This window comes from Castor canadensis, chromosome 3 (assembly GCF_047511655.1).
Source record: "Castor canadensis chromosome 3, mCasCan1.hap1v2, whole genome shotgun sequence".
Taxonomy (NCBI): Eukaryota; Metazoa; Chordata; class Mammalia; order Rodentia; family Castoridae; genus Castor; species Castor canadensis.
The window spans coordinates 38248917-38264385 of record NC_133388.1 but is presented as its reverse complement, the minus strand read 5'-3'; the positions used below and the strand labels follow the sequence as shown (position 1 = coordinate 38264385).

Genomic DNA, 15469 nt, shown 5'->3' with positions numbered 1-15469 from the left:
CTTTTCTGTTTATAAAATTATTAGCCACTCTCTTTAAATATTGCATGTGAAAGTCTATGTATGTATATTTTTAATGTAATTGGTAGAATGTTTTATATACTCTTTTGTACCTTGTCTTGTTCATTTAGCAATATATCTTGAAGATGCTTGCATTTCAGAATATATGAAACTCTTATTTTTAAAAAATAGTTTCATAGTACTGAATACCATCAAGCAGTAATTTAGCCAATCTCATCCTGATGAGGATTTGAATTATTTCTAGTATTTTTCTGTAACAAGGAAAGCTGCACTGAAGATAAATTGACAAAGTGGCTTTTCTGGTCTCATAAACTCCTGGGCTAGTACTTTTATGCGTGTTCTGTTTTTTGAGACAAGGTCTCTGTATGTCACTTAGGCTGGCCTCAAATTGTTCTGTTTTTATTTTCTAAAGCTTTTAAATATTGAGGTATAATTCAAATACAATATAATTCATTATTGTAAAGTATACAATTCAATGGGTTTTAAAAAATACTATTCAGAGTTGTGCAACCATTGCCACTATCTTTTTCAGAACATTTTCGTCATCTCCAAAAAAACCTATTATCAGTCACTCTATATTCTTACCTTCCCTGAGCCCCTGACAACTACTAATCTACTTTCTTTTTTATGTATTTGCCTATTCTGAACATTTCATATAAGTGGAATCCTTAAATAAGGTGGTCTTTGTGTCTGGCTTATTTTATATAATATGATGTTTTCAGGGTTTATCCATGTTACAGTCAAATAATATTCTATTGTATAGGTACCATAACTTAGTAGATGCATTTTTTGGCTCTTATACATAATGCTATTATGAACATTTTTTTGTCAAGTTTTTGTGTGGACATATGCTTTCAATTATCTTGGCTGGGTTAACTATTTGAGGAACTGCCAAACTTTTTCTCAGCATCTACACCACTACATTTTTCCCTCCCCTCCCCTCCCCTCCCCTCCCCTCCCCTCCCCTCCCCTCCTCTCCCCTCTCCCCTCTCCTCTCTTCTGCTCTGCCCTCCCCTCCCCTCCTCTTCCTTCCTCTCCCCTCTCTCCTCTTCCCTTCTCTCTTCTCCTCTTTGTCTTTTTATTGTTGAGTTGTATGAGTACCTCAGAAATACTTGTAACATGTATGTTGATGAAGGACAAATATCTCCCTATATGAAATATTCTTTTAAGTGGTAGACAGATCTCCACCACTGAACTGTACTCTGGCCCTTCTTGAAATTTATCCTGAGCAAACACTCATTTTTTTGCATATAGATAGTGTACAATTATGTTCATCCTAGCATTTTATTTTATAAACTTGAGATCAACAATAGAAGGTGGCTAAGGACATATAATAGACTATTTCACTACCCTTATTAAAAGTCATACTTTGCAACATTGACAAATTGCTCTTCAATGTTAATATTATATGAAACTAGTAATATATAAGACTGTTGAAAAGTGACACATGTCTAAATCTCCACACTGGGGAGGATGAGACAGGAAGGTTGTATTCAAGGCCATCATAGGCTACAGAATGAGTTGGAGGCCAGCCTTCGCTACATCGTGAGACCCTGCTTAAAAAAAAAAAAGTATGATAACAATTTATAAAAACAACAATCACCCATGCAAAACCCATTAAACATACATGTAGAATTGAATGGAAAGGTATACCCCATCATATTGATAGTGATTATCTTTTAATGATAGAATTAAAGTTGATATTTATTTTCTCCATTCTGCAGTTCTGAATTTTCCAGATTGTCAAGAGAAAGAGTAAATAATAGAGGGGGTTAATCTGTTTGAAGTACCATATATACATGCATGAAATCTCCAGGGGAACCCACTTTGAACAATCAATATACACTTAAAAAATGAAGAACATGAAGGTAAAAGAGGTCCTCTCTGGAAGTGAATACCAGTGGTGGGGAAGGGTAAACAGACAGGGTGAAAAGAGGGCAAATATGGTAGATGTGTTTTAAATTCATGTATGAAAACAGAACTATGAACTTGTTGAAATTGTTGTAATAAGGGCAGGGTAGGGGGCCGAACCAGGCATTGGTGGCTCACACCTGCAATCCTAGCTACTTGGGAGAGTGAGCTTGGAAGGATTGCGGTTCAAGGCCAGCCTGGGCAAATAGTTCATGAGACCCCCATCTCCAAAAAGTAGCCAGAGCAAAATGGATTGGAAGTGTGGCTCAAGCAGTAGAATGCCTGCTTTGCAAGCATAAAACTCTGAGTTCAAATTCCAGTACTACCAAAAAAAAAAAAAAAAGGGTGGGGGGAGAAGGGGATGAAGAAGAATGATGGAAGGGGTGAGTTTAATTAAGATATATTGTGAGCACATATGTAAATGTCACAATGTATCCCCCGTACAACTATTATATGCTAATAAAATTTTAAAGAGTATATATTGCTTTCTAATTAAGGAAAAATATAATTATTAATAAGTTCTTTTTATACAGGTTAAACAGATCATTATGGCATGGTTAGTTAAAGTTTTGATAGGTGTGAACTAGTTTGCTATAAGAAGCAGCTTGGAAAAGAAATGTTTTATTTCTGGAAGAGTTATAATGAGTGCTCGCTTCGGCAGCACATATACTAAAATTGGAACGATACAGAGAAGATTAGCATGGCCCCTGCACAAGGATGACATGCAAATTCGTGAAGCGTTCCATATTAAAAAAAATTATAATGAAGAAAATACTTATCACATAGTGCCAATAACTCCTTATCTGTATTGCTGATTTGTCAGTTAATATCTGTGTAATGAAAACTTTGTTTTTCCTTCACTGTTGTTTACAGTCTCCCATTTACCATTTGCCAGCCCCATAGGATATGGATAAGCTCTAGGCCCATTTAAGTAGTTCTGATCCCTTTGAAAACCTATCATGTTCCCTTTAAATGTTACTTTTTTTGTTTATTGTTGTGAGTTTTTAAAAATGGAATTTCCCTAAATAAGGAGAGTTATCTCTCTAGTTTTAGGCTCATGGTCTCTTTAATTACAATTTTCATATTTTGTCTAGAATGGAAATCTGAGTTACTTCAATCTTATTTTCTATTTCCTGTATGCCATTGTAATACTGTTAAGTGTATAATAGACTGTGAGTTTTGTCATTCTGTGGTTCCTAGTAGAGGCTTTATTAGTATTAGGGGAAGAGAATAGAATGTTAATTAAAACAATGAGTTTAGGACTTTATAAGTTTAAATACTTGCTCTATAGTTAATCTTTTTGTTATTGATTTCTCAATATCTTTATCTTCCATCACTCTATTTCATTCTTTTTTCTTCATGGAGCTTCTTATTTCTAAAACATTATATTTTTGTTCATTTATTCATGATTATGTAATATCCTGGAGGCCATATACTTTTTCTAGTTTACTCATGTATTTCTAGCATCAGTGTGGGGTTGGCTTTGTATTGGCTTCCAGTAATTCTTTTCCTTTCCTGGGAATATTCTTCCTCCATATAGCTACAAAGCTTATCGTTATGCTTTATTTACTTCCCTGTTCAAACATTACCTCAATAGAAAGGTTTTGATACACAATCTTTTCTAGAAATTTACATTCATCACTTTTTTACCCTGCTGTATTTTTCTTCACAACACTCAGCACACTACTAACATTATATTATATATGTATTTGTTTTCTTGCTTATTGTCTGCCTTTTCCATTAAGATAGAAGATCTATGAGTACAAGGACTCTATTTTGTTGACTTCTTTACCCTCAGTTTCTTGCCAAGTACATTTGGCCTTGGTGAATGAATAAATGAGCAAAAACTGTTGTATATATGGATGAGGGATAAAGGAATATTACTTACTTTATAGGGTTGCTGTGAAAATGGAATGAAAAATTCATGTGTTTCCCTTCCACAGTGACTGACATTAGTAGACAGCTAATAAATGTTAGTCACATGATGATGTTATTCAGAATTTCTAATTCTTGTGACAAATATGCAACATTAGCATATATATATATATTACTATTTAATACATTAGAAAATTGACATTCAGTATTTGTTCAAGTTATTGTCAGTTCTGATATATAAAGTGTATTTCTGGGATTTCAAGTGGAGATTTTCCTTAACTGTGATTTTTTTTATCCTTTTGTTCTCAAAGAAACCAAAGGAAGCTTCATGAAAAAGTAACGTGTGAACTGGCTTGGAAAGATAAATGGGAGTTTGGGTGGCACACAGTAGGAGGAAAGGTAATCTAAGAAAGAATGAGAGAATGACATAAATCTTGGTCATACAAGGTGCATTTTTGGGAAAAAAATGTGTTTCTTCCACATATGCTATAGACCTGAGTTGTCCAAAATTGTAGCCACTAGACATGTATGGCCATTGAAATTTAAATTAATTAAGATTAAAGTAAAAATTTCATTCTTTAGATGCACTACCTCTATTACAGGTGCTTAGTAGCTACAGATTGGTAGTGGGTACCATATTGGACAGTACAGATATGAACATATCTATCACTATAGAAGATTTAGTAGGTAGCATTGTTATAGACAGTTAATACAAGACAAGTAAGACTAGCATGTCATTACATATATAGAAGTGAATAGTGAAAAAAGGTAGCTTAAAATTTCCCAAATTACAAATGCTTTAAAAGTAGGAATCCTTAAGTGATCAAGCTTTAAAAGGTTGGTTAGGTTTTGCTTTTGCTTATAGATACAAACTTAAGTTTAGTTGGCTTGGATAGGGATACAAAATCAAAAGCCTCAGGAGTCTTGGGAAGTAATGGATATAGATTTAAATATCATCTACTGTTTTCTCCCCACCCCATCAGCCTGACATGCCAAGATGAATGATATCATACACAGTTTCTAATCTGATTCATTTAAATGGAGCACCATTATGTAGAGAAGTAGCCTTACCTGATATGGATCTATAATCATCCTTATAATTTATGCAGAAATTTACATCCTTGCCCTTCTCACTTTATTAAAATTTCACATAAGTCTTCACAGTATCCCCATGAGAATGGCCTTGTTTCCTCAGATTACAGAAAGAAGAATACAGATTGATTTGTCCAATATCATATAACTGAGAGGTGGCAGAACCACTGTGGAATCCTAGGTTTTCTGACTCAGTAAGTCAAGTGCTCCTCATGTTAACGTTAAAGCTGCATCTCTTTAAGTAGGATAAAAGTAATTTAAAACTTTTATGAGCAAAATGAGAAGAGCTGTGATGAGAGATACCAGAGGCCTGAGAGAAGTAATTGTTTTGGGAACAAATGACTGATCCTTGGAGTCATTGGAAGCTACCAAACTCCTCAGAGTACAAGAGGGTAGCATGACAAAAGTTGTCTGCTAAAACTTTGGTGACTAACTTGATTTGCTTGGGTGAGAGATTATGTTTGATGCTGGGAGTCATGCTGACGAAGTATTATAGGTAAAAAATGATCTGTGCCTGGATTTTGTTAGTACAAAGTGATTTAAGAGAGGTGGATTAATACACATTTTGAAAAAAAAAAAGAATACATATGATTTGGCAAAAGTTCCATTCAAATAGTCACTCAGACTTAAAATCTTGTTCTTCCTATTTATACTTAGGATTGAGTGAGTCATCCTCTGGACTGATAATACTCTTTATGATCAAACCTCATTATTTTTATGGACTTTACCCTTATTAAATTTTGAGCACTTTGAGAGCTAATTTATTTTCATGTTTTTGAGTGCTTTGCACAAATTTGGATCTTCATAAATCTTTGTTGTACTAAACTAATTATCTTCAGTCATTGTTTCTATCTTCTCATATTTAACAGATTATCAGTTTGTTAAGTTTATTATTTCTAGCCTCTCTCAATCCATTCATTTGTTTCTGTGCCTGTTTCTACTTCTCTCACCACGATAGATTACGTATCTGCCATCTGTTTTGTGAACAACTGAGTAGTGACTTAATTTTTGTTTTGTTTTTCCTCTGGTCTCCAGTCTCTAATCCGAACTGCTGAGGACATCTTGTTTACTCTTCTTCAAATATTGCTATTATGATTTCACTGTTTTGTACTGTCATAGTCTGATGAATTAAGTGGTATTCAAACTCTTCGTATCTAATTGGAATCTGCCTTCCCACAGCATTAAGGAGAGTTCTAAGAAGGTTAGTAGTTGCTATAAGAATTCCTAGATGTGGTTGCCTTGCTGTGACCTTAAAAAGATTTTTAAAACTTAGAGAAAAACTAAAAATGTCTTGAAAACAACACAAATCATTATATAATCAACTGCTCGACAATATGATTTAGTGTGTAAGTTCTGTAGAAGTTCAGAGAAAAAGATCATTTGAACATTGGGCCCTCTGACAGAGCTTCATTGGAGAAATTGATAGTTGTTTGGGGTAGTATATCATTTATTTAGGCCATTATTCAGGCCAAATTTTTCCCTGCATTTCTAGTATAACTGTTAAGGTTTTAAAGTAGTGGATTCTGTTTTGTCAGTATGAAAATATTTCCTATATGTTAGAAGAATTCAGATGGTTATAAATGTATATTCTTGCCTAAATGTCATTATTTTAAATGTTATGGATCCTTTCTAAGTACTCTGAAAAGTATACATCTGAGTTGTTTCTTCTGGTTAGCTTCTACTGAGAGCACTTAGTTTGAAGTCATATTGGAATAATTTGAAGAAAAGTTGAGTTTAGTAGATATTATAACATTTAAGTACCTATTATAAAATTTAGGTTTCCATACAGATCATGTCCTAGTTTAAGCCCAACTTATATTATATAATTTGTCAATTATGTAGTAATATAGGTTCAAAGTGTTATTTTCATGAGTGACAGATTTTTGTGTATGCTTAGCTGCTCTGTTTTTTCTAAACTTAATACTTTGGGTGATCTTTCATATGAAAGAAATATAGGGAGTCACACAAAACTGTAAAAACTGTCAGATGCTTTGAAATAATTCTAATTTTGGAGATTTCTAAAAATGGAGGAAGTAAATTGATTAGTTGTATATTTTAAATGATTGGATTCATTACTTTTGCAATGATTATTTTAACTAATCTTCAAGGCAACTGATTTTTATTGACATTGCACACTTGCCTTACCTATTGTAATCAATTCATATCTATTTTCAATTTGAAAGAGGGCTGTATACAAACCTAAAGTTATGGTACTTTTACTCACTTAAACTTTATTTTTACATTCTTGTGGCAAAGTGAATAAAAATTTTTATATACATGAGTTAATTTCCTCACTCATACCCATTTCAGTTTCTAAGGGCCTTCTGATTTATAGACTCTCAGAAATTTTTACCTTCCAGTTTAAATTTAACTGATTACCCTTTTCCTAATTTGGAACCTCAATTTGAAAACACATGTGTTTGGTTTGGCATTAGACCGGGCATTTTACTAAGTGGGATCATGTAGTTTTGGCTTTAGATGATTACAGAAGTAGTCACTGAGCAGCATCCTTGTAGTTTTGAGGAAACAGAAAAACAACTTTTCTACCAGGATTATGATTCTGGTTGACATTGCCTTAACTATAGTTAAGTTTTGATTTACCAGCTCTAGTTTAAACAGCTGGACTCTGAACCTGTTTTTGTTTTTTGATTAAGAAGCCTATTTATGGGCTGGTAGAGTGCCTGGCTAACAAGCATGAGACCTTGAATTCAAATCCCCGTACTGCCCCACCACCAAAAAAAAAAAAAAGATTTCTATTATTTATATGTTTGGAAATGCTGAGGAACAACCTGTTAACAGCTGTAAATTTGACTGATTAAGCTACTGGTAAACAAATTTACTAGGGGGGAACTGTTCTCTAAAAATTTCAGTTCACTTACATGTGAAGGTTGTCTGGCTGTTTCTTCTTAGTTTCCATCATTTCCTGTCAAGAATAATAAACATTTTCTGGTAAAGCATCATCACTAAAGATTAGACGTGTTCAGTGTTTTATCAGTTACAGTGGCTGTCATGAATCTCAATAAACATAGAGATATCTATGTAGATGCCTCAAGAAGTAGATTCTACAGAGATGATTTCTTTCAGACGGGATTCCAGACCTTTTCAAAGCAGGGGAATGTAAATTATGAAGGGGTATTTATTGTAATGGAAATTATGGATGCTTGGGTCTACATTTTTAGTTATCAACACAATTTGGGGTAGATTGTGCTTTTAGTGGATAGTAACAGGCTGGATCCAAAAAGTATGTTTTCTTAATTTGGTATAATTTTAGATGTTATTTTAATAAAATCTGTTTGTTCATTTAAACCTATAGTAGTTAATATTTCTGTATCATAGTCTATCAGGCAAATTATGACCCAGGGAGCTAGCCCACAGAATGTTTTATATACCCACAAGTTAAAAGTAGCTTTGCATTTTTAGACAGGTTTAACAAAACTCAAAAAAGAATTTGCCAAAAATTTGAAGATTTTCTGTCTTCAAAATATTTATTTGGCCCTTAAGGAAAAGATTGACAACCCTTGTCTGTATAAGTAATAGTCATAAAATGATTCCTTAGTTTCTGAGATTGATAAACTCAAAGACCAGGAGCTAACCTTTGGAATCATCTTAAGGGTCATCCATTCAATGTGTGGCAATTGTTGCTGGCTGTTGGTCCCATTTCCTCTGGAGTTCCTTAAGTGGTGTGTTTGGGCTCCCCATAATAAACATTTAAATAATTAGATATATATAATGTGCATAGAACAGTGCTCAGCACATTGTAAGCTCATAAATATGAGCTCTTATTCATTAGTCCATTCTTTCACTCACTCATTAAAGCCACAACATCTATTGAACATTTGCTATAATACAGAGACAATGATGAATATTCTAGAGGTGTAAGTGGTATAATGGGGCAAGGAAGAAGTATATTATAGTTACAGTCACCACAACATAGTAAGGGGGAGAGAGTGATGTGTTACTAAGTAGATGTGTGAAAGTGAGTGAAAGCAGAGGATGGAATCCTATTGTCCTCTGTCCCCCCACCCAACCCCACCCCATGCTGGAAATGGAACCCAGGGTCTCTAATGCTAGGGAAAAACTGTCCCCCTGAGCCACATCCAAGTCCCTAAGGATGGATTTTTAAAAATTTTATTGAAATGGGATCTTGCTAGGTAGCCCAGGCTGTCTGCAAAGTCAAGATTTTCCTGTTTCAACTTTGCATGCTGTGGTCCATCAAATGTGGCAAGGGATGAATTTTTTTTGTATGTGTATTTATTTTTATTTTTTATTCATTTATTCACATGTGCATACATTGTTTGGGTCATTCCCCCCCGCCCCCTCCTCCACCCTCTCCCCGTCTCCTCCCCTTGCTTCCAGGCAGAACCTGTTCTGCCCTTATCTCTAATTTTGTTGAAGAGAAGACATAAGCATAATAAGAAAGACAAAGCATTTTTGCTACTTAAGGACAGCTATACTGAGAGAGTCCTAGCATTGCTTCCATGTACTAATGTGTTACAACCCAAGTTGATTCATCTGTAACTGATCTTTACACTGGTTCTTGATCCCCTTCTCGTGTTGACCTCTGTCGCTTTAAGGTTTCTGTATTAGTTCCTCTGGAGTGGGGACATCAAACGCTTTCATGTTTTGGGTTTACTGCCTATCCCCATGTCTCGCGTATGTGCTCTCCCCTTGTCATGTGACCCAAGTCCAATAACATTGCAGTATTTACCCTAGATATAAAGTCCGCACATGAGGGAGAACATACGATTTTTGGCGTTCTGAGCCTGGCTAACCTTGCTCAGAATGATGTTCTCCAGTTCCATCCATTTACCTGCAAGTGATAAGATTTCATTCTTCTTCATAACTGAGTAAAATTCCTTTGTGTATAAATACCACATTTTCTTGATCCACTCGTCAGTAGTAGGCCATCTTGGTTGTTTCCTTAACTTGGCTATTGTGAATAGCGCTGCAATAAACATGGGTGTGCAGGTGCCTCTGGAGTAACCTGTGTCGCATTCCTTTGGGTATATCCCCAGGAGTGGGATTGTTGGATCATATGGCAGATCTATGTTTAGATTTTTAAGAAGCCTCCAAATTTTTTTCCAGAGTGGTTGCACTAGCTTGCATTCCCACCAGCAGTGTACGAGGGTTCCTTTTTCCCCACATCCTCGCCAACACCTGTTATTGGTGGTGTTTTTGATGATGGTTCTTCTAACAGGGGTGAGGTGGAATCTTAGTGTGGTTTTGATTTGCATTTCCTTAATGGCTAGAGATGGTGAGCATTTTTTCATGTTTTTTTTGCCATTTCAATTTCTTCTTTTGAGAAAGTTCTGTTTAGTTCAGTTGCCCATTTCATTATTGGTTCATTGATTTGGGGAGAGTTTAGTTTCTTAAGTTCCCTGTATATTCTGGTTATCAGTTCTTTGTCTGATGTATACCTGGCAAACATTTTCTCCCACTCTATGGGTGCTCTCTTCAGTTTAGAGACCATTTCTTTTGTTGTGCAGAAGCTTTTTAATTTTATGAAGTCCCATTTGTCCTTTCTTTCTCTGAGCTGCTGGGCTGCTCAGGTTATATTGAGGAAGTCCTTGCCTATTCCTGTTACTTCCAGAGTGTTTCCTGTTCCTTCCTGTACTAACTTCAGAGTTTTGGGTCTGATATTAAGGTCCTTGATCCATTTTGAGTTAATACTAGTACAAGGTGATAAACATGGATCTAGTTTCAGTTTCTTGCAGATGGATAACCACTTTTCCCAGCCACATTTCTTGAAGAGGCTGTCTTTTCTCCATTGTATATTTTTGGCACCTTTGTCAAAAATAAGGTGAGTATAGTTTTGTGAATTCATATCCTGGTCCTCTGTTCTGTTCCACTGGTCTTCATGTCTGTTTTTGTGCCAGTACCATGCTGTTTTTATTGCTATTGCTTTGTAATATAGTTTGAAGTCAGGTATTGTGATACCTCCAGCATTGTTCTTTTTGCTGAGTATTGCCTTGGCTATTCATGGTCTCTTGTGTTTCCAAATGAATGTTAGGGTTGATTTTTCAATGTCTGTGGTGAATGTCATTGGGATTTTGATGGGAATTGCATTAAACATGTAGATTGCTTTTGGTAGTAGAGCCATTTTTATTATGTTGATTCTGCCAATCCATGAGCACAGGAGATCTTTCCATTTTCTGTAGTCTTCCTTGATCTCTTTCTTCAGGGGTTTGTAGTTCTCCTTGTAGAAGTCATTCACATCCTTTAAGTTTATTCCTAGGTATTTAATTTTTTTGAGGCTATTGTAAATGGAATTGTTTCCATATGTTCCTTCTCAGTTTGTTCATTGTTGGTGTATAGAAAAGCTAATGATTTTTGTAAGTTGATTTTGTATCCTGCCACCTCGTTATAGCTGTTTATGGTTTCCAGGAGTTTTTGGGTAGTTTTTTGGGTTTTTAAGGTATAGGATCATATCGTCTGCAAATAGGGATATTTTGACAGTTTCTTTACCTATTTGTATTCCTGTTATTTCTTCTTCTTGCCTAATTGCTCTGGCTAGGAATTCCAGTACTATGTTGAATAGGAGTGGGGATAGTGGGCACCCTTGGCTCATTCCTGAGTTTACAGGAAATGGTTTCAGTTTTTCACCATTAAGTATAATGCTGGCTGTAGGTTTGTCATATATAGCCTTTACAATGTTGAGGTACATTCCTTCTATTCCTAGTTTTCTTAGAGCTTTTAGCATGAAGTGGTGTTGGATCTTGTTAAATGCTTTTTCTGCATCTGTTGAGATAATCAAGTGGTTTTTGTCTTTGCTTCTGTTAATGTGCTATATTACATTTATAGATTTGTGTATGTTGAACTGCCTCTGCATTCCTGGGATGAAGCCTACTTGGTCGTGGTGATTGATCATTCTGATGTGTTGTTGGATTTGGTTTGCTACTATTTTATTGAGGATTTTTGCATTGATGTTCATTAAAGAAATTTGCCTACAGTTCTCCTTTTTGGAGGTGTCTTTGTCTGGTTTTGCGATGAGAGTAATATTGGCTTCATAAAATGAGGTAGGTCGTGTTCCTTTCCTTTCTATTTTGTGTAACAGTTTAAGGAGGGTTGGTATTAGTTCTTCTTTAAATGTCTGATAGAATTCACCAGAGACTCCATCATGTCCTGGACTTTCCTTTTTTGGAAGACTCTTTATTTGTGCTTCAATTTCATTTTGTGTTACAGATCTATTCAGGTGATTAATACCCTCTTGGTTCAGTTTTAGATGGTCATAAGTATCTAGAAATCTGTCCATTTCTTCAAGATTTTCAAATTTATTAGAATATAGCTTCTCAAAGTAGTCTCTGATGTTTTCTGTGGTGTTTGTTGTTTTTTCCCCGTTTGCATTTCAGATTTTACTGATTTGGGTTTTTTCTCTCCTCATTTTAGTCAGGTTTGCCAGAGGTCTGTCAATCTTATTTATTTTTTCAAAGAACCAGGTTTTTGTTTCATTGATTGTATGGGCTTTTTTTGTTTCCATTTCGTTGATTTCAGCCCTTATTTTTATTATTTCTTTCCTTCTGCTTGTTTTGGAATTTGCTTGTTCTTGTCTTTCTAGGAGTTTGAGATGTAGCATTAGGTCATTGATTTGAGATCTTTCTGATCTTGTAATATATGCACTTATAGCTATAACTTTCCTTTTAGGACTGCCTTTGCTGTATTCCATAGGTTCCGGTAGGTTGTGTTTTCATTTTCATTAACGTCAAGGAACGCTTTAATTTTCTCTTTTATTCCATCAGTGACCCATTGATCATTGAGCAATGTGTTGTTCAGCTTCCAATTGTTTGCATGTTTTTTACTGTTGTTTTTGTTGTTGATTTCTAGTTTTAATGCATTATGATCAGATAGAATGCATGGGATTAATTCTGTTTTCTTATATTTGCTGAGGCTTGGTTTGTGCCCTAAGATATGATCAGTTTTGGAGAAGGTTCCATGAGCTGCTGAGAAGAAGGTATATTGTGCAGAAGTTTAATGAAATATTCTGCAGACATCAGCTAGGTCCATTTGATCTATGGTGTAGTTTAGTTCGAGAATTTCTTTATGGATTTTTTTGTTTCGATAACCTATCTATTGGTGATAGGGGAGTATTATGGTCTCCCACTACCACTATGTTGGAGTTTATATATGTTTTTAGGTCCTTCAGAGTATGTTTGATGAAATTGGGTGCTTTGACGTTGGGTGCATATAGGTTGATAATTGTTATTTCCTTTTGGTGTATTCCCTCTTTTATTAGTGTGGAGTGTCCTTCTTTATCCTGTTTGATCAATGTAAGTTTGAAGTCTATTTTGTCTGAGATAAGTATTGCTACCCCTGCCTGTTTTCTTAGCCAATTGACTTGGCAAATCTTCTAGCCTTTCGCCCCCAGCCAGTGCTTGTTTCTGTCGATGAGATGGGTATCCTGTAGGCAGCAGATTGTTGGATCTTCCTTTTTAATCTAGTTTGCCAAGCAGTGTCTTTTGATGGGGGAATTAAGTTCATTAACATTCAGTGTTACTATTGATAGGTATGTGGTGATTCGTGTCATTTAGTTGTTTTTGTTTTTTAAGGGTTTGATTGTGTGCAGCTGAATCAGTGTTACTCTCTACTTTCTTGCCTTTTCTTCTCCTGTGGTTTGATACTGCCTGCCCTTTCATGGTTTTGTTTCCTTTCACCTTCTGTGTGTAGAATTCCTTGAAGAATCTTTTGTAGTGGTGGCTTGGTGGTCATATATTGTTTTAGTTTCTGCTTGTCATGGAAGACTTTTATTGCTCCATCTATTTTGAATAATAGTTTTGTTGGGTAGAGTATCCTAGGGTTGAAGTTAGTTTCATTCAGTGCCCTGAAGACCTCTCACTCCATGCTCTTCTTGCTTTTAAGGTTTCCGTTGAGAAATCTGCTGTGATTTAGATGGGTTTACCTTTGTAAGTTATTTGTTTTTTCTCTCTTACAGCTTTCTATATTCTTTCTCTATTCTCTGTGTTTGTTGTGGGGTAGTTCTATTTTGATCAAGTCTTTTTGGTGTCCTGGAGGCTTCCTGTACCTGAATGGGCATAGTTTTCTCTAGATTTGGGAAAATTTCTTTTATTAGTCTGTTGAATATATTACAAATCCATTTTGCTTGCATCTCTTCTTCTTCAGTGCCCATGATTCTTGGGTTTGGTCTTTTGAGGAGTCAGTGAATTCATGCATATTCCTTTCACAGGAGTTGAGTTGTCTGACTAATAGTTCTTAAGTTTTTCCTTTCATTACCATTTCCTCTTCAAGTTCTGAGATTCTGTCTTCTGCTTGTTCTAGTCTCCTGGAGTAGCCTTCCATTTTGTTTCGTATTTCTGTTTCTTTTTTCTGAGGTTTTCCATATGATGGGTCATTTCCTCTTTAATATTGTCAATTTTCTCACTTAATTTCTCTCTCTATTTATGGTGTTCTCTGTTTCACTTTGGCATTTATTTAGGGCTCCGATGATTTCATTTATTTGTTTTTGTGTTTTCTCATATTCTTTGTTGTCTTGGAAATTCTTGAGGGCCTTCTGTGTGTTTTGGTTGACCTTGTCTAGTAACATCTCTATGAAGTTCTCATTGATTACTTGCAGAATTTCTTCTTTCAGGTTGTTCTCGTGGGCTTCATTGGTTTCCTTGGTATAGTTTATCTTTGATTTGTTGGAGTCAGGATGTGGGTATCCGTTTTCTTTTTTTCCCTCTAAATCCTGCACTCATTCATTTTGGGGGAGAGAATGGTTTCCAACCCTTTTTCATCTTGCATTATTTCACTTGGTACTGTTTGTGTCCCTACTCTATGTGTAATTTAGTATTAGCTAACTTACAGTAGTAAAACTAACAAAATCAAGAAAGAAGGAGAAAAAATAAAGGAGAACAAAAGAAACCAATAGGGAGAGATGATGGATAATCAAACAGCAAACAAGAGAAACAAACACTTAAAGAAAAGAAAAAGAAAAAAAATCACTGGTTCAGGAACAGTAGAATTTCAGTCTTAGTTGTTTTGGTGTTACTCCTTTAGCATTCAGTCCTGTTTGTCTGTGTCTCCTAGGCAGATTTGTTTTTTGTTTTTTTTTTTTTGTTTGTTTGTTTGTTTTCCTTTTTCTTTTATTATTCATATGTGCATACAAGGCTTGGTTCATTTCTCCCCCCTGCCCCCACCCCCTCCCTTACCACCCACTCCACCCCCTCCCTCTCCCCCCACCCCCTCAATACCCAGCAGAACCTATTTTGCCCTTATTTCTAATTTTGTTGTAGAGAGAGTATAAGCAATAATAGGAAGGAACAAGGGTTTTTGCTGGTTGAGATAAGGATAGCTATACAGGGCATTGACTCACATTGATTTCCTGTGCGTGGGTGTTACCTTCTAGGTTAATTCTTCTTGAACTAACCTTTTCTCTACTACCTGTTCCCCTTTTCCTATTGGCCTCAGTTGCTTTTAAGGTATCTGCTTTAGTTTCTCTGCGTTGAGGGCAACAAATGCTAGCTAATTTTTTAGGTGTCTTACCTATCCTCACCCCTCCCTTGTGTGCTCTAGCTTTTATCATGTGCTCATAGTCCATTCCACTTGTTGTGTTTACCCTTGATCTAATGTCCACATATGA

The 15469-nt window shown here is 35.5% G+C and overlaps 1 protein-coding gene, 1 long non-coding RNA gene and 1 other non-coding gene across 14 annotated transcripts in view; all 3 read left to right on the top strand.

Moving 5' to 3' along the window:
- Positions 1-15469, top strand: part of Rad51b (RAD51 paralog B) — a 574154-nt gene that overhangs the window by 153329 nt on the left and 405356 nt on the right. The window lies entirely within an intron of this gene.
- LOC109675760 (uncharacterized) lies at positions 1131-15030 on the top strand. Its single transcript, XR_012446124.1, has 2 exons — positions 1131-1886; positions 4116-15030. It is a non-coding gene; the product is annotated as an uncharacterized lncRNA (long non-coding RNA).
- LOC141421975 (U6 spliceosomal RNA) lies at positions 2575-2681 on the top strand. The gene has a single exon (XR_012446644.1). It is a non-coding gene; the product is annotated as a U6 spliceosomal RNA (small nuclear RNA).